Raw genomic sequence first — 26,476 nt, 5'->3', positions numbered from 1 at the left:
GGGGAGTGGTCAGTTCTCCCAGCTCAGCTTTTCTCTGGTTTTGTTTGGTCTGGCTATTCCCTGAAAACAATCAGGCAGTTTTAAAGCTGCTGGACCCAAAGCAACAGGTCCAGGCTGATCCTGCTCTGTCTCTCTCTCTGGCATCTCTCCTGTAAGACCCTGTGTTTGATTTTACCTTTTGTGCTATGGGGTGTTGATGGGGATTGTTGTAAGTATTGGTAACAGCGTCATTAAGTTGGGATGATCTACTGGATTTTTGGATACATCAAGCTTTTCAGTATTGTGTTCTCTTTGGTTTGTGTTTTATTCGGTACTCTGGTAAATAAATTCTGTTTTGTTTAAAACTATGTCGTTTGATCAAATGCATCCCTCCTGAAATATCCGTGTTACACCTACTTAAAACAACTAGCAAAGTTAGGGTCTGAGCTACTTTCTTGAAATGTTTTGAAGGGGTCTCGCCTGGTCCATAACACTTTCAAGTCTACATTTCTTGAAGCATAAAAGAATTTACCTATTTCCCCGCAGCCACTCTCCACAGCCTCGCATATTGCCATAGGAATCCAATGCTGACACATGACTCTTCTATTCCCATACAGCATTCCCACTTATGGTGATAATTATTGGGCTGTAAAATGACAATGACAAACAAGTAAATGGTGGAAAAAGAAAAATCTCATTCAGAAGTCTTTTTTGGAAAATAACCACTGTTTTCACGATCCTATAAAAGGATCAATATCAAACCATTAAATTACCACAAACAGAATCTTCAAACATCTCGTACTTCTTGTTGAAGTAAATCAATGAGGAAGTTCACAAAAGAGATCACTGGATAAAAACTTAACATAACTACTTAAAGATGTCAATTAAGCAAAGTGAACAATTAATTTCATATGTCAAAACAGATTCCCAGCTCAGGTAATGCTTCTAATAGTCTGGTTTCTGAACACGTATGCAGAAAGAGCAAAGGAGAGGAACTAGATGGCCAGAACAAGAGGTAGTATTCACCTGGTATGCACAGAATAAGAGGGCAGGGGTGAAACTAAGTTTATCTTTGCATTAATATGAGCTGAATGCTAATGGACTTAACTTTTGTTATTACTACAGGATGAAGTTCAAGACAACCAAGCCAAGCTTAATAAGTGGTCCATCTTGGCATTTGACTGATGCCATGACCATTGAGAATATGCTTCCCAGGGTCAACAGAGTTGATTCTATTATGCCTCTACTCCCTGCCAACACTGGTCCCTGAAGCAAAAATGAGATGTGATCTGATATTTTAAATCCCAGAAGATTTGCTAAGTTGTGATTTATTTTAATTCATTTTTCTCTACTTTGTCCCAATCAGGACCATGAAAATCTAGTCTTCTGCTTCTATTTATAATACCCAGGATCCTATAAGGTTTTAAAGCCCTCCTTCAACTTGATTTTCATGACCAAAGTCTGGAATTTGAAAAGAAAAGACTGTCAAGCACTAAACCCAGAAATCGCTCAACATTTCTGCCTTCAGCCAGTTTCAACACAGTGAGGCTTGTGGGGGACCTAGTAAAGTATATTCATTTAATGAAATAATTAACACAATTGTAGGCTCATTGAAAGCTTGTTTATATTTTAGGGAGTCAGCCATATTTTTACAGCTGACAATCTATATGAGCTATATCATTACATCGATTTGGAGATAGGAAGTTTTAAAAGGAAAATAAAATGCTTTTTGTCTCTTTACAGTTTACCACTAAATGCTGTACCATTTGTTGTAACAATGGTCATTGATTTGAGTCATGTGATTTTAAGGCATAACTTAACTGATAAATAATGTGCTTGCCAGATTGTGACTTCTCGCAACTGGAAGACTGTAAAGTAAAAGACCAACATTGTAAATTTAGTAACATTTTCAGATAAATTAAAGTTTGTGAAATGCATAAAATAGTAATTTTAATTTAACTGAATTCAAAATAAAGCCCAATATGATGATAATGTTTAACTTTTTTAAAGCTATTCCAATTGCTTTTATGTATTCAGTATAGGCATCTTTTGACATTGCAGCTTTGAAGTCTGTTTACTGCAGAAGCTTTTTGAGCTCTTTCCTGATTTCCAACTATTTAAGCATTTTACAAATGCTTAACTGCTCACACAGTTGGTTTCAGGAATCCATTTGTTTGCTTCAGATGGACAATGGACTATTCAATGACTTCCAAGCATTATCCTAGCACTTGAGTATTGTGTTCACAATGCAGCTAAAGAAGGTGAGCAAGGTGAAGGATGAGGTAGTTACGATGAGTGTGAGGCAATGAGGATGAGGGAGATCAGTACCACCTCTTGATTTTCTCCTCTAAGATGAAAATCACAATGTACAAAACCAAGAGATTATGCTGAATGGATATAAGACCATATTTCAGCACCAACAGGTGTATTGTATCAATTTCTTCTTCAGAAAAAAACAGTAAATAAGAGTGTTTATAGATGTTCTCTACATGATCTTCTAGAAGGCTTTTCAAAAGGTTGGTACAAGAATTTACAATGCAAAGATAAAAAATGAATTAAAGTTAACCTTGTGAAACGAGACGATAAATTGTTTAGAAAAGGGAGAGAATAAAAATAAAAGGGATATCTGATTCAGAGATATAATAATTGGTGTTCCCAGGTACCTGGAACTGAGATTTTACTGAATTACTTTAATTAATAGAGAGGTATATATCCACTTTTGCACATTACAGTGAGTTAGGTTTAGTTACTAAGTCATATAGATATGTGCAGTATGTTTTAAAGGAACATACACAGATTAGATTAAAGATCATCAGAATCATTTTTCTCGATATTTGAAAGGTTTAAGACTACTTAGTTTATTTCTAAAATTTGCATCTACCATCATGCAACCTCAACCAAATATTGGAAAGACAAAATTGATAAGACAATCCCTATCACAATTTCTGTTCCCTAGATACTGGTTAACCCCTCTCTCTGGCAGCTGTCTTAAGTGGAATCAGATTATTTGCAAACTTGGTCTCATACTTGATGCCAACCACATAACTGTACCATTATGAAAACTACCTATTTCTATTATATTCTGCCCCTGCCTCAGACAGGGCATTGAAAAAGCACTCATCCATGCTTTTCTGGTTTTTGACTATTCCAATAGATGCTTTACTGGCCTCCAATATTTCACCTTTGTTCCCATGATCTCATTTAAAACTCTTCCATTCATGCCTTAACTAACATTAAGTCTGACCATTGTTCTGCTTTAAAATGGCTCCTGGCCAAAACACATGTGAACTTTAAAATTCTCATCCTTGTTTTCAAGCCTTTCCACAGCTTCACTGTCCCCACTCCACATGCTTGTACTCTTCTCCAGCACCATGCTTCTCAAGTGTATGGTATTTGTGTTCCTTCTATTCAGGCTTCATGAAAATTTACAATTTTAATTGCTTCACTGCTGGTGGTCAAGCCTTCCAATACCAAGGCGCTAAATTCTGGAAATTCTTCTGTAAATCTCCCCACTTCTCCTTCCTGCCTTTCAAATCATTCCTTAAAATATACTTGCTCGACCAGAGTTTAGTTCACATAGACACCCTGTCACCCAGTGTCAAAGTTTATTTCATAATGCTCTCATGAAGAGCGTTGAGACATTTTCATCTGTTAATGGCACAATATAAATGCAGGTTGTTGTTATTCGCAGGGCACAAAGGCCTCTGGATTCGAACCATTATGTGCTGCAAGCAAACCTGTGACTACAATGCAACGTAGATGTAGCATGGCTAGTGGCTGTGAAAATAATTTCAGTTCTTACCATTTATGACTCATGTTGCTTTCTATTGAGAGCATGCCAAAAATGCTTGCTACAGCTGCCTCATACAGCAATGGAATAGGAATCAGTTATTTAACAGCTCAATCTTAACTGATGCCATTTCACTTTCCCAGCAGCTCATCCAGTTTTGTTAAAGATTATCAAAGAATTTAAAACTTTAGGTATGATGCTGCAACCTGACATTTTGCTCCCTATGTAACCTTTATTATGTGGCTACATCCCTTCAGATGTTTTTGCCAATGCTACAATTGCCAGGTCTCTTTTCGCTATAGCAACTCTGTAAGTTGTATATCATTATCAAGATCAGTTCATGCAGAAGATCTGAGTGATAGAGGTATCCCCTAATTCTGATAGATTGGTCCATGAACATAGCCACTTCCAAGTAGAAATCTAGATATACTGTGGAAAACATCTAATTGGTTTCCAGTATTGTATGTGCTGCTATGGCACTAGAGAAATAATAAATACAGTTTGTTCTCCTATAACATTCGTTTCAAGAAGATGATTTCACTGTAATGTGATTGGTGAATTGAGGAACGATTGTTTAAAATGTGAACTCCTGTTTGGCTATTCCGTGATTCCGTTCCAACCACTAGGCATCATGGTGCGCTGAGGACTGGCCTTGTGTTGCCATCACATGGTCAGTTGGCTCGCCCGCTTTATAGTGCAGTTCTTCATGTAAGGTACAGTGCTGTGCTCAATAATTTTCAGTCATGTTTTTCCATGAATATGGAAGGACAAAGTTGCAAGCATGTCGACTGGAAGCATCCAGGTGAAAAAAAAACTGCAGGTGGTGACTATAATACTTGAACAGAAGTTCAGATCAAATCTTCAATTTGGATGTGACAATTTTATATTGGAAGCAAATGCTATCCAGAACCTGCATTTCTAAGAATAAAGCATATGCTCCAGATATTCAGGTCGCAAAGAATCGCATGACTGTGTTGTTGGATGAGAAAGTGAGGACTGCAGATGCTGGAGATCAGAGCTGAAAATGTGAGTAAACTGAAGAAGGGCTCATGCCCGAAACGTCGATTCTCCTGCTCCTTGGATTCTGCCTGACCTGCTATGCTTTTCCAGCAACACATTTTCAGCTCTCACCTCCAGCATCTGCAGTCCTCACTTTCTCCTCGAAGATTTTAACCTACTGCGAATCTTCTTGCAAGGAGCCTTCCTTGAAGAAGCTCTCTTCCTCCCAAAAAGTGTTGTTGGATGCCAATGTTAGTGGAGACTTAAAGCTTAAGCCTGTAATGGTGTCCCACTCTGCCAACGCGCGAGTATTGAAAGGTTACCTTATGTCCACTCTAGGTGTTTACATCGGGCCAAGCAAAAGAGGTTGCATGACAGGACAATTTTTCTCTGATCTTACTGTTGATATTTTTGAGGGTGTTTTTGAATTTATTGCAGGAGAATAAATTTGGATTTCAAGTTCTCCTCATTCTGGGCAATACACCAAGCCATCCTCCCACCATTGGTGAACTTTCTGATAACATCAAACTCCTATTTCTACCTCCAAACACTTCAACTCATGGACCATGGTGCAATAGCATTTTTAAAAACTTATTATTTAAGGCACACATTGAAGGAGTTGATTGCAGCTACTAAGGGGATAATGAGAACTGTGCTCTTCAGTTTTGGAAGAGCTTGAACATTAGGAATGCTATTGACATCATTGTGGAGACCTGGGGTGATATCAGTAAGGAGGTTTGGCGGAAGCTTCTCCCAGATTTTCTTCATGATTTTAAAGGCGTCAAACCATCAGAGAAACTTCCAGCAATCAAAGAACATTGTGTTGCGCTTGCAAAGTAAATTGGATTTAAAGAAATGGAGACTGAGGATATTGAGGAGCTGCTTGAGTCCCTTTGTGAAGACCTCTCTGCAGCTGATCTACAACAACTTGTTGCTGCGGTGGAAATTGAAGCTTGAGGTGAAGAATATGAACTCCAGGATGCAGGACCACAAGAACTGTCCATTTCTCTTTTATCTTCTAACCTGAGGGAAGTTGAGAAGCAGTTGCAGCTCTAAGTAGACAACGACTACAATGCAGAACGCAGCAGGATAGCAGTTTGTAGTATAATGCCTTCTCTGACATCCTTTGAACAGCTTCTTCACGAAAAAAGAAAGATGGCAAAACGGCAAAAGCGTGATGTCTTTTTTAAGCTAACACCAGAATCATTCTGAGGACAATGAACCACAGCTATCCACTTCGGGACTAATTGTGTTTTCATCGTAACCCTGCACACAGAACTGCACTTGAAAGTAATGGCGATGCTGATGATCACCCCCAGCCCCTTGTTTTAATACTGCACTGTAACTCAGCAAACTCAGGAACCCTTTCAAGTTACCTTCCAATTTTTCAGGGTAAAATTTATGGTATTATTGCATTAAAATATATGATTTTAATATTTACTTAGACTATACTATTGTTTGGAGAGTACAAAACACTTTCATATTTTAAAGTGGGTGTTTTAAAATGGGTCTCCAATTGGCAGCATAGAATTTATAAAGTTCAATTTATTCAATTAGCATATCTGAATCAAGTGAAAGCAGCAAAACGATCCATGTGTTATCTGTTATGCCCCAGAATCACACTTATACTTTGAAAAACCTCTCCAGTTTAAAGGAAATACATGTATACATGTGAATTTACATATCCTAGAATCAAAGAAGGAAATTGCTTAAAGGGAGAATGTGTCAAAGATCTACCACCAGAGATATTATTCTCTATGATCAGTAAATTTGATTTAACATCAAACCCTTAGTAGCTTTTAACACTTATGAAAGGATACAAAATAGCTCAGAGAAATTTCTGTCCAAAACTCCATTTCTGCAGAGATTAGTGTAGCTATTGACTGGATATACCTCCAGCTCTGTAGACTGTTGTGCTCTCCCTGCCATACATACTGATTTTTCCAAGGAGAATGTTGATCAATTTTCTGCATATGTCAGCCTTTAGAAATCTTCCATGTCACTACATGGCATTCGATTCTAACATAGACCCTATAACTAATATGTTCAATAGACTCATTACACATAAATCTCCCAGACTATCAAGCAATACTGGTAATACTGGTAAGCAATCTATGTTCTCGGTGTACATACATTATTAAAACTTGGGAAGTTCATGAAAATGATTACGAGGCTAGGAAGAAATGCTTTACCTAGGATGATTCAATGCTGAGAAGATCAATTGACTTGAAATAGATCAGAGACTGATACTGATTTTCCTTTTCTATTCTATACAACATCTCTCTGATTTCCATGACTCCATCATTGTCTATGTGCCAAAATGTTATTCTCTGAATGTCCTTCCCTAAACCTCTTTATTTCTCTCCTTCTCTCCAAATCCTTCCTTAGATATTTCTTCAACTATTCATTTTTAATCTGTCCTGAAACATGGCTGTGTGACTTGATTCAAATTTTATTTGATAATATGAAATATCTGTCAATATTTTACTATTTTAAGAGCAGTGTGTAAATGCAAATTGATATTGTACATAGTGTTTCAGACATCATGTCATTGTTGAAAATTGGTTTGATTCACAGATGAGTGTGATGACGAAGTTCAGAATCAACTTGAAAAAATTAAAGATAAAACTATTCCAGAGAGAATTCAATATCCCTACTGTCATGATGATCTGAAGTATGATTTAACAGCCTGGAATTTTGGTTTCAGATTTTTAAAAAATCACAATATGGGAGAAAGAAATGAAGTTTAAGTAAGGGTTACCAAATCATAAATTGCTGGAAAAACTCACCTTGAGGATGGACTTGGAGAGAAGGAGAGATGTAATGAGGTTTAGGGAAGGACGCCCAGAGAATAACATTTTGGCACATTGACAAGGATAGAGTGATGGAAATCAGAGAAATGTTGTATCGACTAGAAGAAAAGAGAAAGTGAGGTCTGAAGATGCTGGAGATCAGAACTGAAAAATGTGTTGCTGGAAAAGCGCAGTAGGTCAGGCAGCATCCAAGGAGCAGGAGAATCGCGTTTCGGGCATAAGCCCTTCTTCAGGAATGAGGAAGGTGTGCCAAGCAGGTTAAGATAAAAGGGAAGGAGGAGAGACTTGGGGGAGGGGCGTTTGGAATGCGATAGGTGGAAGGAGGTTAAGGTGAGGGTGACAGACCGGAGAGGGGGTGGGGACGGAGAGGTCGGGAAGAAGATTGCAGGTCAAGAAGGTGGTGCTGAGTCCGAGGGTTGCGACTGAGATAAGGTGAGGGGAAGGGAAATGAGGAAGCTGGAGTAATCTGCATTCATCCCTTGTGGTTTGAGGGTTCTAGGTGGAAGATGAGGCGCTCTTCCTCCAGGTGTTGTGTTGCCATGGTCTGGTGATGGAAAACGATGAAAGATCAGTCCTCAGCACAGTCCTCAGCTTCATCCCCCCATGCTTCTGGATTAACGAGTTCAACATGCGGCGAGACATTGAACAATTCTTCCGCCGCCTTCGCTTCCGTGCTTACTTCTTCAACCAGGATTCTCGCCCACCCTCTGACGACTCCTTCTCCCACCTCCAACACATCCCATCCACCTGGACACCCCGTGCCGGCCTCTTACCTGCCCTCGATCTCTTCATAGTCAACTGCCGCCGCGACATTAACCGCCTCAACCTGTCCACCCCTCTTACCCACTCCAACCTCTCACCCTCGCAACCTGCAGCCCTCCAATCCTTCTGCTCCAATCTCAACCTCACTATCAAACCAGCATACATGGGAGACGCGGTGGTAGTTTGGTGCACCGATCTTTACATTGCTGAGGCTAAACACCAGCTCTCAGACACCTCCTCCTACTGCCCCCTTGACCATGACCCCACCTCCCACCACCAAACATCATCTCACAGACTATCCATAACCTCATCACCTGAGGGGATCTCCCATCCACCGCCTCCAACCTCATAGTCCCACAACCCCGCACCACCCATTTGTACCTCCTGCCCAAAATCCACAAACCTGACTGCCCCGGCTGACCCATTGTCTCTGCCTGCTCCTGCCCCACCGAGCTCATCTCTGCATATCTCGACACTGTCATCAGGTGATTCTGCTCCACAACCGCCTGATGAAGAAGCAGCGCTTCGAAAGCTAGTGCCTCCAAATAAATCTGTTGGACTATAACCTGGTGTTGTCTGGTTTTTAACAAAGAATAATGGGTAAACCATTCAGGACTGAGATGAGAAGGAATTTCTTCACTCAGAGAGTTGTGAACCTGTGGAATTTTTTCCACAGGAAGTTGTTGGGGCCAGTTGATTAGATATATTTAAGAGGGAGTTGGACATGGCCTTTGCACCTAAAAGGATCCAGGGGTTTGGAGAGAAAGAGGGAATGGGATACTGAATCTGCATGATCAGCCATGATCATATTGAATGTTAGTGCAGGCTCGAAGGGCCAAAGAGCCAACTCCTGCACCTATTTTCTGTTTATTTTTCTTTCTAATTACTTGCTGCACATGCATGATAACTTTTTATGCACTGACCCTTTTTGAAGTCTTTTGATTCTTTCTACCAAAGTGCATGCCTCACACTTTTCCATATTAAGCTCCATCTGCTAAATTCATATCCCCTTACAGATTGCTCATGTTCTCAGCACAACATGTCCTTATACTTATTTTTATAACATCAATAAATTTGGATAAATTACACTTTGCTCCCTTCTCTCAGTTAAAAATCACACAACACCCGGTTATAGTTCAACAGGTTCATTTGGAAACACTAGATTTCGGAGCACTGCTCCTTCATCAAAACTGCCTGATGAAGGAGCAGTGCTCTGAAATCTAGTGCTTCCATATAAACAAGTTGGACTAAAACCTAGTGTGGTGTGATTTTTAACTTTGTCCATCCCAGTTTAACACCTGCATCTCCAAATCATAACTCCTTTCTCTAAGTCAATAAAATAGACTATAAAATGTAGGAGCAGATGGAGGCCATTTGGCCCATTGAGTCTGCTCTCCTGTTCATTGAGGTAATGGTTGATCTAATAATCCTCAACACCACTTTCCTGCCTTTTCCCAATAACCCTTGATTTCATTTTGATTAAAAATCTGTTCATCTCAGCCTTGAGTACACTTAATTGCCCATTATCAACAGCCCTATGTGGTAAAGAATTCCAAGGTTCATTACCCTCTGAGAAGAAGCTCCCCCCCCTTCTCTGTCTAATGTGTGACCCTTCAGCTAGGATTATGCCTTTGGATTCTGGACTCTCCTACAAGGGGAAATCATCTTTTGGCATCTAATATCTCAAGTCCCCTAAGAATTTTATGTGTTTCATTAAAATCACCTCTCATTCCTCTATATTCCAATCAGTAGAAAGCCAATCTACTCAACCTTTTCTCTTAAGACAGCCTATTAATAGCTAGTCGGTGTCTTGTGAGCCTACTCTGGGTGCCTCTAACGCTAATATATCATTCCTTAGGTAAGTGGCTCAAACTTCTCACAGGGTTCAAACTAACTCGTGCCTTTTACAGTTTTACCAACACGCCCCTACTTTTATATTCCATTCCCTTTGAAATAAAGGTCAACATTCCATTTACCTTCTCTATCAGATAGATAGAAAATAGCATATATATATATATATAAGGCATCTAATTAAGGCCTTAAGACTGATCTTTGTGGCACCACTGGACTCTGTCTAGTTATGTCTTTCCAACCTGAAAACAATCTATTAGTCCTAACTCTCTGTCTTCTGTGTGTTAACCCAACTCCAGTGCAACCCTTCTCCGTGTTAACCCAACTCTATTTTAGGCAACAACCTTTTATCTGGCACTTTAATGAATGGAAATCCAAATGCACTAATACATCAGTTCCCCTTTATCAACTCTCTTTCTTTATTACTTCAAAGATCTCTAGCAAATTTGTTAGACATGGTTTCCCTTTCATGCTTTCTGATTGTATTCAACATTTTTTCTAAATGTGCAGTTATTTCTTCACATTAAGTAATATCGCATTTTTTCCAATGACAGCTGTAAAGCTAATTGGTCTGCTTTCTGCCTTTCTCCCATTGTGAGTGGGGAAATCACAGTTGAAGCTTTCTAATTTGTTGCAATCAATCCAGAATCCAGAGTGAGTTCGAGAATATTTTGACCAATGCCTGCACTAACTCCACAGCCACTTCCCTTCAAATCCTTAGATGATAGAGGGAATCAATGGCTGAGTGAAATTATCACTCAAGCCAGACCTATACAGGGGTTCTGGGGACTTGATTCAAATCCTGCTATGGCAAATAGAGGAATTTAAAATAAAAATAATCTTGAATGACCATGTACCAATTCTTAACTGTCAGAAAACGTTATTTAGGCAAATGTGGGTGCTGGAGATCAGAGTCAAGATCAGAGTGGTGCTGGAAAAGCACAGCAGGTCAGGCAACATCCGAGGAACAGGAAAACCGACATTTCTGGCAAAAACCCTTAAGAAGAGCTTTTGCCACAGAAAAACCTATCTGGCTTATTAATGTCCTTTAGGGAAGGTAACTGTTGTTCTTACCAGGTCTGGTTTACATGTGACTCCAGATCTACAGAAATATGGTTGATTCTTAACTGCCTTCTGAGGCAATTAGAAAAGGGTAATAAATGTTGATCTAGTCAGTGATGCTCACATAAAGTAAATTAATTTTTAAAAAGGCCATCAGGTCTTGGTGATTTGTTTAACTTCAGTTCCATTAGTTTGTCAAAAGCCTAAATATTGCCTTTCCAATGCCTGATTGGCATTAGATTTGCTAGGCCTTACCTTAAAGAGTAGATGCACCACGTGGCACTTGTATAATTACGCAGTTCATTCCCAAATGGATGCAGCAAATCTTGCTTTTGCATACATCTTGAGCCTTTGAGGTGAACAATATTCCACTATGGTCTGGAGTTCTTAGAAGAAATTCTAAAATGTAACTCGAATTTTTTAAGTATGCCACCGAAAGAAAAAAAACATAAAAACTCTTCTTATTCCTGCTGCCTTTTTTTCTAGAGTGATCAAAAATAATTTTGATTGTCAGAATTTCTATGTTACAATTAATTACAAGATAACTACTGAACTATTGGGTGCTAAATTCAGTTCATCAATAAATTCAGAGAACACAAATTTGGTCAACAGGAAAGGCTCATATATTCACAGAAAATGTCCTTCTGTTTTATACCAAGTCTCTCCCTCTGTTGCTGACCTCTCAGATTAACAGCTTCATAAAAATAGTGCAGACAGGGATAAAACATGGACGCACTGGGCAGTTGTATGTGAACTTGCTGATTGCAAGTTCTAAGTGAAATAAATGAGGTTAATCCAAAACACTATTTCAAGTGAAATCATTGCTTCAGGGCAAGTGGGATAGCTACAAAGAGTGATTAATAACTAGAATTAGCTGATGGGCAGGTTATGGAAGCAAAAGTACTAGACCCATTAGTGCTGTGGCAGTAGAACTTCATAGCCCTGATTTTGTGATCCACAAGGGAGATTAATGCAGAGCAAAGCTGGACCTGTGTTCTGAATGGAAATATAAAGAAAGGAGTGGCTTTCAAACACAAAATCTAACTGTAGATTATTTGTGGTGCATGCATCCAGAAATTTTAACAAGACTGATTTAATCTTGACTCAATTTAGACCACTTTGAGAGCTGCATTTGGAGCAGCTCAGTCTGTTTATTCATTGCTATGCAGATTAGAATATTCAATTTCAAAGCAAAGCTTTCTTCAACATATTGTATTCCAAGCATGCTCTACCTAAAACGCAGGTCCTTCATGTATTGTTTGCAGATGCTTCATCCTGAACCATTTTTCATGAGTTGCGATTTGCCATTGTCTTCCATTCATAAGGTGGGGCATGGAGACTGATCCCAAACCTACCTTAGCCAGAATAGGAATCATGCCTATGCTGTTGGCATTATCCTGAACCACATGCCAGCTATGCAGCTAACCAAGTTAACCATGTACTGAGTTACAACCTATGAGAATGTTCAAACCTAATTCCTATAAGTGACTACATTCCAGCAGTAAAAAAAACAACCTGGACAATTGCCTTGGATTGTAAGTCGAAGGCTGCTCAGTTTTCTCAAGTAGCTTCAAGCATTTAGAACTCACGCATGACTAAATGCCTACTACTCAATGTTCAAGCTAAAGCTAAAATCCCAGAAACTTTACTGTTACATGTAAAGTGACAGTAACAAAGAAAATGTTGAAATGCCAGTTCTAATTTTACTATAATTATTGCACTACTTTGGCTCTTTGCTTCAGTTTAATATTTCAGGTTGCCAGGTAGTATGTGTGTTTGAGGTTCATTTGTATTCAACTGGTATACATACTTAGGTTAACATGTGGAAACTGCCCTGGGCCTCTAACATTTTATAGACTCACTAAGAATGTGTATATTTACAATTTTTTTCCAATATTTCCTCATGCAAGGAAATTATAAACTCATTACTTGATTTAAACTGTATTAATGACACTAATAAGGACCTTAAGTTGATTCACACTTCTGAATAACAAGGCTGGAGACATCCAAAGGTTCTCAATAATTCTTAATCTGAATGAAAAGCAATATAGCCTGAGGATTAATAACCACAGCTATTTTCACTGATGCAGGAATGAAATACTCACTGACCTGAGATTGCTGCATTCGTGCTCCCTCAGCAAGTCACAAAGTTCCACCAAATGATATATTAAAATGCAGCAATTATAAAATGAATTCCAATATATATTTAATTTTTTAAAGATTTTAAAAAGCTTTTATATCAGTGACCATTAAGCAGTTTTGGGAACACATAATAACAGATAAACAAATGAATTACATACTGCATGCATATCTGACTTGGATTTAGTATTGCAATGCACTTCGTCTAATTTGTTGATGTTAACGAAAGGATGGAGTTTACCCTCCCTGTCAAGTTTAAAGAAAGGGAGCTTAGTGCATCCAGCACTGAGTCAGAGAGTCATAGAGTCATATAGCATGGAAATAGACCCTTCGGTCCAACAAGTCCATGCTGACTATAAGCCCAAGTTATACTATCCTCACCAGTCTGTCCTCTCCTATAAGCTAACCAATGCCCTACCACATCGATAGTAGCAGTAAAATAGTGAGGGGCTGCTTTCCTGCTATAAGATCACCACAGACGCTTAAATTTGAATTTAATACCCACTTAAGGCCTCCCTCCACCTTTGCCTACGTGTCCAGTCAGGATGTCCTGAGCAGAGTAGTGCGGGCAGGTGTGCTCCTGCAACAACAGGCCCATGAGCTTATTAGTGACTGCGCCAATATTTTGTGCTACCTCTGTGCTGCCTACACCCCAACAATTTGTCTTCCCACCATGATCTCTCATGTGAGAAATGGAGAGGTGATGGTCTAGGGGCATAATGTCTGGACTGTTAATCCAGACACCCAGGTAATGATCGAGGGACCAGGATTCAAATCTCGTCCCAGTATATGGTAAGATTTGAATGCAATCATAAAAATCTAAAATTAGAAGTGTAATGGTGACCACAAAACCATTTGTGGTTGTCAGAAAAAAAACATCTGGTTCATTAATGTCCTTTAGGGAAGGAAATTGCCATCCTTACCTGATCTGGCCTACATTTGACTCCAGACGCACAGCCATGTGGTTGCATTTTAACTGTTCTATGGCCAATTAACGATAAGCAACAAATGCTGATGCCAGCAATGATGCCAGCCATCTTGTGAATGAATAAATAAAAAGTCCAGTGCACTGCCTCCCTCATTGGGGCCTGCCAGTTTTGCACTAACAATACATGCTACCCACACCAAACACCCAATCCAACTACTCTTCCAAGGGGAGTACAGTTTGGCAGACTCTGCTTCAGTCTATTATGACTGTAGGACACCTGGTGCTTCCCTTTGTGGGCTCCTATCAACCCTCTGGCACTGGACAAAAGGACTAGAGGTGAGGAGATGCAAGGATCTCAGATCCTCATAAAACTGAGCTCACAGTGTTGAAGCCAGTATATGAAATATAAAGTTAGCTGTGTGCTATCAGTATATTGGATTTTAAGCAGCAGGACTGGTTATATGCTTCATGAAAATCTACATAGATAGGGCAACCAATCCTGTGTCCTGTTTTGAACACTGTTCACAATTTAGCATCCTACAACATTCATCTGAACGGAAAGCAATTTACAATTGCTGACGGCCTAACTGACACAGCCCTTACATTTGTTAAAAAGTTAAGCTGATTTCTCAAAGGACACAAAATCACTGTAACACCACCACTCTGTCTAGCATCCTTTAGAAATGAATTGAAACAGGATGCAGGCATTTTCAAGTGATTAACAGGCAGTTTTATTGATCAAGCCAGCATGCCCACACAGCGTTTTGCAAATTTATTATAATTAAATATAGAGAAATAGCTACCCACAGGAAAGCAATAAGTGAATCCGTTTGGAGGTCTTGTTTTTCATTTTCTTTGTCAGTGGAGCATGGATATAATACTGCACAGCACGTTACCTTGTCATTAATAATAACACTGCTGCATTCCCAGAAAAGATTGTGACACATCAGTAACCAACTACAATCAAGGCAGTCTAGCAAAAAGGTTAACTAAAAACAAAGAGATAAAGTTGATAGCCAGGTCCATGGATATAATTTCTGTTTTCCTCAGGAGCACCATGAGGCAATCCTACTCATTGCAATAACTGCAGTGCTTCACTCTTTTTGTCAATGTTTCTTCACTTCTCAAGGTGTTAAGTGTTAGAGAACCACCCCAGGATTACTAAACTCACTGAAGCAGCAGGGCAGTTGATCAACTACTTATTGCATTTTCTTTATAAGGGAAAATGGGTTTTGCCCCTGGAATTGGAGTCCAAATTATTTGACGTCCTGGACTACCTCTCCAGCTGCTATCTGAAATGTCGGCTACGTAGAGTCTTGATGAAGTAAATTGCTTGATGATGGTCAAGCAGGTTTCTTCATCTTTCATTATTTTGATTTCATTTGATAGGAACATCAGTTAGGATTTACAAAGGTCAGCCAGTTTTCACAGAGTGAAGAATGTTCTTACATCCAGGAGGAATAAAATAATAATGCTTAGAATAGACTGTACTGGTTGTACGCCATTTTGAAGTCTATATTAGAAATCAAATAGCCATTTGCCAGCTTTACTGTGTTTTTTTTTCATTCTGGAATGGCTTTTACAAACTCTGGCCCTTCCACTGGCAACGTGTTTAGCTGTATGGGACTGCTGGAAGTGAGATGTGTGCAGCTGGATACTGAAGGCATTGGTATTTTGGTAAAAAAAATACAGCTATAAGCTGATGAATACAGGGTAACAGCTTCACAGCATTAGGCTAATGAATCAGGATGCAATGATAATCACATAAACAGAAGAGAGCCGGAGAAGAGACATTGTGAGTTGGGTAGATCCATGGCCATATAAATAGTTGGTCTGTAAATAATGAAGCTAGTGAACAAATGTACACAGGCTACTGATGAGAGACAAATGATTCCCCATCGCCCCCCCAACCAACAGACAAAACAATGGCCTAGAAGTTGTAAGCAAGAAATAGGCTGGATGGATGAGAAAAGAAAAGTACCATTAAAATGAGCAGAGGGTACTGGAAATGTTTTCTGGTTTTCAAAACTCCAGAGACTGGGTGCATGGCACAAGGTGCATATTACTGAGGTGTTTGGCAGGTTGGATATGTAGGGTCCTGCAGATGTCTGCATTAAGACTTCAGTTTCCACCCTACCCACATTTGACATTCACATACTTATGCCAACAATCTAGCCATTCATTCATTGACCTTTTCACACATTCTTTAAAATTCACACTGGAAATTATAACTGACCAGATGGCAGGGACATTCCATAAAAAAAGGGCTTGTCTTCTAGTTGAATTCTCTTTGAGGATAGTGAAGAAGGCGTTTGGTATGCTTTCCTTTATTGGTCAGAGTATTGATGTTCAGGAGTTGGGAGGTCATGTTGCGGCTGTACAGGACATTAGTTAGGCCACTGTTGGAATACTGCATGCAATTCTGGGCTCCTTCCTATCAGAAAGATGTTGTGAAACTTGAAAGGGTTCAGAAAAGATTTAAAAGGATGTTGCCAGGGTTGGAGGATCTGAGCTATGGGAAGAGGCTGAACAGGCTGGGGCAATTTTCCCTGGAGCATTGGAGGCTGAGGGGTGACCTTATGGAGATTTACAAAGTTATGAGGGGCATGGATAGGGGCATGGGGTTGGGGAGTCCAGAACTAGAAGGCATAGGTTTAGGGTGAGAGGGGAAAGATATAAAAGAGACCTAAGGGGCAACTTTTTCACGCAGAGGGTAGTACATGTATGGAATGAGCTGCCAGAGGATGTGGTGGAGGCTGGTACAATTACAACATTTAAGAGGCATTTGGATGGGTATATGAATAGGAAGGTTTTGGAGGGATATGGGCTGGGTGCTGGCAGGTGGGACTCGATTGGGTTGGGATATCTGGTCAGCATGGACAGGTTGGACCGAAGGGTCTGTTTCCATGCTGTACATCTCTATGACTCTAAGACTCTATGCTCTCCCTCTGTGGATTCCTCCACTGAGGGAGTTCTGCACTGTGTATTGAAGGATCTGGGCTAATATCGAAAGAAACAGGGTTTCTAGGAAGGAGATGAAAAAAAGGAAATAGCTGGATTCTGCCCATTATTGACTGGTTCTTCACTAAAATAACACAGCAATTACGCTTTCACCTGTCAATGTTGTACCAAATTTCCTCAGTTTGTATTCATTGCATATAAATGGCAGGCTGCCTAAGCAATTAACATGTTCTAACAGTGGCAGGGGGTGGAGTGGGAGGAGCAGAAAACCTGTTTCTGTATTAAGTGTTAATTTGGTTGCCAAGGCAGAAAATGTTGAGGCAACAAGTGTGTATTTGTAACAATGTGAGTCACTGCACTGTCTCAGTCAGCTACTTCTTTAGCGAACTGTGTTCACACAGCCAATGACTTTAAGTGAGATGTGAATATCAGTAATCTGGCTAAAGGGGGATGCAAACTTCTAGCTTGGTAAGGACACAGGACATGATAAAGAGCCTGTGAAAAGACATGACCTTGCAATTAGGCTGACCACCAATGCAGCTGCTTAATGTAAAAAGCATTTTACTGACTTCTAATCTGAGGCCAATTGAAGGAGGTAACGAGTCAATGTATTTCACCTATAACTGGCAAAAAATGTTTTAATCAAGCTGTTCAATAATGCTATGAGACCTCTGGAGCTGGTGGGATTTGAATTCTGGTTTCCTGGCTCAGATGTATGGCATCTAGCACTACACCATAAGAGCCCTCAGCTACAGCTAGCTAGCATAGTCAAACTTAAATTCATTGTAGGTGCCTTTGATTGACAATTGAAAAATCAAGGAATATTGGGATAGACGAGAAGATGAGCTAATTGAATGCTGGGAAGGCTCAAGGGTACAATGTGCCTAATTCTCCTCCTATTTCTTGTATTCCATGATTCTTCAGGGACTTGTTATTTTCATTTCACTTCAGGCAAAAGCAGATGTTTGGAGATTGATAATGTTCCTTGTAATTTACAATTAAGTGAAGTTTGTTTCATCTTATTTCATGGCTGAATGCCCTGTTGGTTCTCAAGTGCTCAGACTGCAGCTGTGAATTGGTGCTGATCAACAAGTAGGTTCTGGCACAGCACAATATTATCTCAGTGATTGCGACTGTTGTAAAATGGATGTTCATATTGTACAGTGCAAAGATATTGATAGGGAGAGGTGTGGCAGTGTTAATCAAAGTATTAAACTAGATTTTAACACCACCTGGTTTATTTCCATTATTTTGCAAGTAAACTAGTTATTTTCAGCCTTAGCTGTTAGAGAACTGGGGATCGTGAAATTCAGTAACCATTGACTTCACCTTCACCCATTGAAACCTGTTCGAGAAAACCTGAGCTATGTATTACTTTAGGTCACATTGAGGGTTGGTAAAGCAGTCAAACAATAGAAACGTCTCTTAGATAAAAGAATAACATGTTTGAAAATGCTGGATTTCAAACAAAATGTAGAAAACTGTTTGGGAATATCCTTTACTCAAAAGGCAAGACAAATCCAGTCTGGCTAATTACTGTCCCATCAGTCTACTCCTGTTCATCAATAAAATTATGAAAGGGGTCATCGAGGTTTATAAAATCTTGAGGGACATGGATATGGGTATCAGGGGCAAATTCTGCAGTAGTTGTAATCATACCTGGAACAAAAGAAGACATTTCTGGTTGTTGGGCATCAGTCACCTCAATTCCAGCACATCTCTGCAGGAGTTCCTCAGGATATTGTCCTTGGCTCAGCCATCTTCAACTGTTTTATTTGTGACCTTCCCTCCATGATAATATCAGAAGTGAGGGTGTTCACCGATGATTGCACAATGTTCAGCACCATTCGTGACTCCTCAAGTACTGAGGGAGCCCATGTTCAAATGCAGAAAAATCTGAACAGTACCCAGGTTTGAGTTGAAAAGTGACAAATAACATTTGCACCACACAGATGTTAGGCAATGAACATCTCCAATAAATGACAATCTAACTACTGCCCCATTGACATTCAAAGGTGTTATCAAGACTGAATTCCCCACTCCCAACATGTTTGGGGTTACCATTGATCAGAAACTCAACTGCACCCACCATATGAACACAATGGTTACTAGAACAAGTCAGAGAGGAGGAAACCTGTGGTAAATAACTCACTTCCTGACTTCCCAAAGTCTGTTCAGCGTCTACAAGGCACAAGTCAGGAGTGTGATGGAATACTTCCCACTAGCCTACATGAGTGCAGTTCCAACAACACTCAAGAAGTTTAACATAATGCAGGACAAAGCAACCTGCTTGATTGGCTCCACATCCAAAAGAATTCACCCCCTCAACTATTGATGTTGATATAGAGCTGTGTTTAGCTCCTTGCTGGAGCAGTTTTAAAATCCTCATAAATGGAGTTTATCTTGTGATGTCAGCTTCCAGGCATTACCTTACAGGTGTATTAATATTATTTATTGATAATGTTTGAAATGCAAGGCACTTTAAGAATAAACCAGGACAGCTTCAGAGTTACATGAGATCATGCAAAGCTTTTGGTGTTTACACTTGACAACTAAGTTTGACACCACGGAGGGTGGGTGGGGGTGGGGGTGGGGGGGTGGTGGTAGAGTACATTATTTCCAAGACATTTTTTTCACTTAACCCTTCCCTCATTTCCTACCTTTCCTTCATTTTTGTTATTGTTGCATTGCCCTGGTGGGCAATGCTTGCAATTTATTTGTTATATTATTCAAATAGGTGAATTGTATGGAGGGTTTCAAAAACAAACTGGAAGGTTTTAATTTTAAAAAAAGGAGCTGAGTTTCTTTTACCTTTAAAACTTTGAGATAGAGATGTGCATCACAGGGCCTGGAGGATATTCTTTCCCCTTCCAGTACAATTTAGATTTGGTCTCCTCCCATGTTTACTACACTTTTGGTTTTTGGATTATGATTCTCCCCTGGAGAATAAGGAACAGGAAAGGGAGGTAAGGGATGCAAGGTTTCGGGACAATGGGAAAGATGTAGGGATGGGGCTGAGGGTGAAGTCAGGGTAAGAGTTAAGGGAGAGGAGAAGGCAGAAGGAAGGAAAGGGAGGAGCTATGGGAAAGGAAGAGGGAAGGAAGGAGGGGATGAGGGAATGCAAAAGAAAGGAAGGGATGAATATTAAAAAGGGATGAGGGAAGAGATGTGGAATGGGAAAATGTGGAGGAATTGGACCATACAGAATGGCAGGGGAGGGGACAGGGGAAGGGAGAAGGCAGAGGAGAGAGAAAAGAGACCAGTGATTGTACTCAACTATATTGCAAATGAAAAACAGTTGTGAATCTCAAAAAGTCTTTTGACTGATTTAGTACATGAGTTTTATAAAGCATTTATAACTAATTATGTAAGTTCTAAGTCTATTTAGTAATGCACTGTAGGTAGCAGTGATTTTATACAGAGGAAATTCTCTTAAACAGTAATGTGACAATGACAATGCCAGTGGAAGAATAAACATTAGCCAATGTACTATGGAAAAGTAAAAGAAAACTCTCCTGCCACAGGAAGTCCCCAATTTACACACCTAAGAGAAAATGAGGACTGCAGATGCTGAAAATCAGAATCGACGAGTGTGGTGTTGGAAAAGCACAGCAGGTCAGGCAGTTCCTTGCCTGAAACATTGATTTACCTGCTCCTCGGATACTACCTGACCAGCTGTGCTTTTCCAGCACCAATTTACAAACTGTCTGACTGAATGAATGCTCATTCTTATGAATACTATCCCATACTGGAGTGCATGATTATTAATTCTAAAGATCTGATCTGGAAACGCTTCCTTGTTCTTAGAAGCCACTATTTTATATTGTCCTACATTAAGTTCTAACTTATGTACAAATCTACTTGCAAACAGACTCAAGAATGGAACTCATTTATAACCCAGGAACTGCCTGTATACCATGGGATATTTTACCCATACCTGCAAGGCTGACTGTGCTTTGGATTAATATCTACTCTGGAGGACTGCATCTCCAACAGCTGAGAGCTCCTTCACTATGGAGCAAATGCATCAGTCTGAATGAATTTAGAGCAAAATTTCAAAACACCCAGTTGTGATTCATTGCAAACATCGTATTGAACACGCCTGAAGTGCTAATTTGCGTTTTGAGCAACATAATTACTGCAACAAAACTAATGTTTCCTTTCAGAAAGGGTTTTTATTTCCTAGCTGTGTCTTGCTCTCATGCACAATGCTTTAAGGAAGCCCAACATAACTGTTTCAGCATTTGTTTTGCTACTCTTTGTTTACACATCCCTGCTGCTGTGTTTTGTGGCTTTATTATTAAAAATAAGTGATTCTTGGTCTAAGTAAGACCTGCTATTAGCATTTGCTGCCAATAATCATACACATGTTCTCAAATTAAGGTTATTATACTCTTGATTAAGACCTCAAATTATGATAGCAAGCCACGGTTGTTTTGTTGGTTACATTATACAGAAATATAGTCTGAGCATAAAGTCAGGTGCGAATGGATGCATTCACATGTGATGTGGATGGATGCTGAAAAAAATTAATAGGGCTCTGAAAGTTCATTCTTTTCCGTCAATCAAACCAAGTATAAATCAGGGAACATATGTCTTATAAATCAATGCATATTCATTATTTAATGAGCATTTACTTTGTAATTGTATCTGATTTCATGCTAAAATTGAATGTTGCTTTGTCAATTAGAGACATCATTGAGGATCATTTTCACCAGCATCAAACAATCCTCCAAATTAATTGACCTTATTAGAGCTGGTGAAACCTAAACTCAGTGGGGGAGAAATTTGCACCATTAGCACCTTATTTCTGGATGCTACGGATAACCTCAGAATGATCAACTAGTGTGTGTGTGTGTGCGCGCAAACACATGATAAAGATAGATAACAGAATATGGAGATCAAAGTTAGTGCAGGGAATCGTTTTTTCTGCATCTGGCTGTCTTTTTCAAAAAAAATCTAGATTGATTCTGTAGACTGCTGGCAGGTACAGCGATTCTAAGAGGAAAACATGTGAGGACATGGACAGGAGCAAACTTAGAAGTGAAGCCCAGCAGAGTTGCTGAAAACAAGCCCTGATCTAGAGACAGCAGAATGTACATCTTTCCTTGACATTTTAATGGGCCTGTTTTGATGATAATGATGATGATGATGATAATATTGATGGATGAACCAGACAATGAGAAGGAAAGGCCTGTATCAGTTTGCCGTTTTCTTTAAAAATGCATACTTGCAGGTGAAGGATACTGAATATCATATTGGTTCAGGCATTAATATGCATGCAATCAATATCCACTGAGCTTAAAGGGAACTTAAAGGGAATCATCAAGTATTTCCAGGTTGTTGTTGATTGAGAAACAGAATAACAGGCAGCAAAAATCAAAGTGTTCAGTTTTTTCTCTCATTCTTTCAAGTGGCAAACACTTACAAGGACTGGTGAGTCAGATGTTAAAGGGCTTTTCATTCACAGCTTTTCTACATGTTGTTCCAAGATATGGGTGCACTAGTAAGCTTTCTCTTTGAAATAAACCACCATTTAAAGAATAACAACAAGCTGCTGGAAGAGGAAATAGGAGAAAATGGAGAAATCTCATTCAGTGAGCAATTTGCAAACACCCCACTCCCCCCCCTCCCCTCCCCCCCGCACACACTCTCACGCTCATAGTCCATCCTCGATGCAAATCAATGTGCATGTTGATTGTGTTTTACCAACATTTTCTTCACTTAAATTTGTTACATTCTGAAGATTAATCTCAGACTAGGGCAAGGATGCTACTGGCAACAACTATAGATATTGCAGTAACGCATTATTGTCTGGCTCCTGAGCTGGACACTGAGACATGTGCAACCTCTATACTTTTGCTAGTCACAGATGAAGAAGTGAGTTAGCCTATTCACTCTCTGTTCAAATAGATTTAAGTTTGTTTCATCCTCTCTTGACAGAATCTAGTTGTCAGATTGAACTCATGCCTTTGCTTAGATTATAGGCTTCCACATGGTACAAAATGCCATTGACTACAGGCATACTCTTTGTTGGCTATGTAGAGCAGTTGATCTTCAGTAATTACACCGGCACCACTCCCCACCTTTTCCTCCGCTACATTGATCACTGCATTGGCGCCACCTCATGCTCCCGCGAGGAGGTTGAGCAATTCATCACCTTCACCAACACATTCCACCCTGACCTTAAATTTACCTGGACCATCTCTGACACCTCCCTCCCCTTCCCGGACCTCTCCATCTCCATTAATGACGACCAATTTGACACTGACATTTTTTACAAACCCACCGACTCCCACAGCTACCTTGATTACACCTCTTCCCACCCTACCTCTTGCAAAAATGCCTCCCGTATTCCCAATTCCTCCGCCTCTGCCGTATCTGCTCCTAGGAGGACCAGTTCCACCACAGAACACACCAGATGGCCTCCTTCTTTAGAGACTGCAATTTCCCTTCCCACGTTGTTAAAGATGCCCTCCAACGCAACTTGTCCATATCCTGCACCTCCGCCCTCAGACCACACCTCTCCAACCGGAACAAGGACAGAACGCCCCTGGTGCTCACCTTCCACCCTACCAACCTCCGCATAAACCAAATCATCCGCCGACATTTCCGCCACCTCCAAACAGACCCCACCACCAGGAAGAAATTTCCCTCCCCACCCATTTCCGCCTTCCACAAAGACCGTTTCCTCCGTGACTACCTGGTCAGGTCCACGCCCCCCTACAACCCACCGTCCCATCCTGACACTTTCCCCTGCTACCGCAGGAACTGTAAAACCTGTGCCAACACCTCCTCCCTCACCTCTATCCAAGGCCCTAAAGGAGCCTTCCACATCCATCAAAGTTTTACTTGCACATCCACTAATATCATTTATTGTATCCGTTGCTCCCGATGCGGTCTCCTCTACCTTGGGGAGACTGGGCGCCTCCTAGCAGAGCACTTTAGGGAACATCTCCGGGACACCCGCACCAATCAACCACACTGCCCCATGGCCCAACATTTCAACTTCCCCTCCCACTCTGCCGAGGACATGGAGGCCCTGGACCTCCTTCACCGCTGCTCCCTCACCACCAGACACCTGGAGGAAGAACGCCTCATCTTCCGCCTCGGAACACTTCAACCCCAGGGCATCAATGTGGACTTCAACAGTTTCCTCATTTCCCCTTCCCCCACCTCACCCTAGTTCTAAACTTCCAGCTCAGCACTGTCCCCATGACTTGTCTGGACTTGTCGAACCTGCCTATCTCCTTTTTCTACCTATCCACTCCACCCTCTCCTCCCTGACCTATCACCTTCATCCCCTCACCCACTCACCCATTGTATTCTATGCTACCTTCTCCCCACCCCCACCCTCCTCTAGCTTATCTCTCCACGCTTCAGGCTCACTGCCTTTATTCCTGATGAAGGGCTTTTGCCCAAAACGTCGATTTCGAAGCTCCTTGGATGCTGCCTGAACTGCTGTGCTCTTCCAGCGCCACTAATCCAGAATCTGGTTTCCAGCATCTGCAGTCATTGTTTTTACCATATTGCTATAGTGCACTGCATATTAACTCTACCCTGCACCAGGGCTGAATGGATTCCACTATTTCAGTGTCCTGAAATATGTAGTAGTCAATAAATATTTGGTCATTGACAAGTATTCTAGCCAGCAGTCATGGTGAGATCGCTCTGCAGCAGTGATTATGCCAACTGCAGGTGGACCATCACTACCTCCCAGCTACTGACGATTCATCTACATGGGGAAACAATCTCCCTGTGCACAGAATGCAAACAATAAGAAACAGACAGTTTCACATTGGAGATTGCTGGCATGCTGAAACAATACTTTTGTTTCTTGGACCACATTACATCTTTAGAAAAGGACAGCAGGTTTTTGCTGCACAGAATCACTACCATGTCCACTGTCGACACACACTGAAGCTCTCCTTTAATTCTTCTTTTGTATATCCCTGGAAATAGAAGCCCCAAAAATGTCTGCAGAGAAGGGGGTGGGGATAGTCACTCTTCTCCTTATATCACATCACACTCTCTGTCTGTTTGGGTTTTTGACACCATTTAGGCGTCACATTCCATTCATCTCATGCAGAATTTTGCCAGCCAACCACTGAATTTATCTCTCCAGTTATTTTTTCTCTGTAGATGTCCTTATTTTAAAGAAAACACATTTTGCAATTAAGGACTGAAAATCTTATAATATTTCAGTTTTCTGACTTGACACTGTGGAACTGCCATATATCATTAAGACAAAATAGAACAGAATAGCAATTTACTGTCACGTGTATCTTTACAAACAAAAATACAGTGAAAGGTTTTATAAATTGCCATGCCATAGCACTTATGCTTATGACATGAGTCATAGATAAGAAGGTAAGAAAAAACAAAAATTAATATAATGTTCATCTCAGATCACTTTCAGTTCGGGGAAAGCTGATTAAAATGATAAATGCTTGAACACCTGGAAGCCACCGCTGAAGATGATCTCCATGCTGGAACAAGACGTGTCAAACCAAGATCACCCCTCTGGGAGTGCCGTGCCAGACAGAGAGCACACTGGGATGAAACCAGACCACCCGTTAAGCTTTTGGAATATCTGGAACAAGACCTCCATGTTGGGACTAGACCTCTATGCCATGCTGAGACCACCATTCCAGGCTACTGCCATATGCAGAATCTGCTGCAGAAAAAATCCTTAATGCCAGTGTGAGAGCACCACATTGGGAGAAGACTGCTAAACCTGGAGAACTCCACACTAAGACGTGACTGCCCCTTTGGAATGAGACCACCATGGTTGGTCATCACTGGGCCAAGACATACATGCCAGGACAAAATATGTTGCAACCATAGAATAGTTGCATTCAGTCAGTACCTTGCTTTTGCAAGCAGCAGAGGTGTATGCTGTTTGATATGATCAGCCATTCTTCAGGACATATAGCTTTTTATTAAAGCTTGACTATTAATTATTATTAATTGTTGCATTCTCTATGGGATTGCCTCCACCAATGAGATTCCACTTGCCCTCTCAGGCTTGTTTCTCCCCTTGAATTGTCCCAATGCAGCCTGATGAAAAGTTTTAACAAAATGTGCTTTTTTCCCCCCATAATTCAAGTTCCATATTGCTATGAGCAAGATCAAAAAATATTCAATTCCTGAACTTAAACTTTGTTTTAACTTAAACATATTTGCTCAGCT

The sequence above is a fragment of the Chiloscyllium punctatum genome, chromosome 9, assembly GCF_047496795.1.
Source record: "Chiloscyllium punctatum isolate Juve2018m chromosome 9, sChiPun1.3, whole genome shotgun sequence".
Classification (NCBI taxonomy): Eukaryota; Metazoa; Chordata; class Chondrichthyes; order Orectolobiformes; family Hemiscylliidae; genus Chiloscyllium; species Chiloscyllium punctatum.
This window is presented reverse-complemented; position numbering follows the sequence as displayed.